This window comes from Callospermophilus lateralis, chromosome 17, assembly GCF_048772815.1.
Source record: "Callospermophilus lateralis isolate mCalLat2 chromosome 17, mCalLat2.hap1, whole genome shotgun sequence".
NCBI classification, from domain to species: domain Eukaryota; kingdom Metazoa; phylum Chordata; class Mammalia; order Rodentia; family Sciuridae; genus Callospermophilus; species Callospermophilus lateralis.
In genome coordinates, this window is record NC_135321.1 from 70,278,865 (window position 1) to 70,279,508 (window position 644).

A 644-nucleotide genomic window follows, 5' to 3' on the forward strand; every position below is an offset into this window, starting at 1 on the left:
TAAAACCACACACACAAAAACACCTGTCCACTAGGCAGCATGACACATGCCTATAATCCCAGTGACTCTAAGGCAATTTAGCAAGACCCTACTTCAACATAAAAAGGGTAGCTGGGGATGTACTCAGTGGTAAAGACCCCTGGATTCAAAAAGAAAAAAAAAAAAAAAACTTTTCTTAAATATAGATACCCGGAGACAATCTCAGAATTTTCCAAGAAATATCCTGTCCTCTTTGCCTCCTAAAATCCACTGTGTGGTTGGAGATGTGGCTCAGTTGGCAGAGTGCTTGCCTTGTATGCACAAGGCCCTGGGTTCAATCCCCAGCATCACCAAAAAAAAAAAAAAAAAAAAAAAAAAAAATCCACTGTGTGGTCTCAGACCAGCTCTCCCTACCCCAGAGGACAGGGGAAATGTGTCCCCAATCAAAAGCACAAAGCGGCTACATCTGCACCTACTGGGGACTGCCTGGCACTGGAACCTCTCTGCAATACAATGTATTCTACTTTCCTCCATTGCCCAACTACCCTTCATGTCCCTTTAAGGACTAACATTTGAAACTTAAATTTTTGCCTCTCTGGATACTGGAATACCCAAAGAATAATATTTAAAGCAGGATACTGACATGAACCATCAGAAGTGAAGAT

The 644-nt window shown here is 41.9% G+C and overlaps 1 non-coding gene across 1 annotated transcript; it reads left to right on the plus strand.

Moving 5' to 3' along the window:
• The first annotated feature begins 259 nt into the window (after positions 1-259).
• Trnat-ugu (transfer RNA threonine (anticodon UGU)) lies at positions 260-332 on the plus strand. The gene has a single exon. It is a non-coding gene; the product is annotated as a tRNA-Thr (tRNA).
• Positions 333-644: the final 312 nt, after the last annotated feature.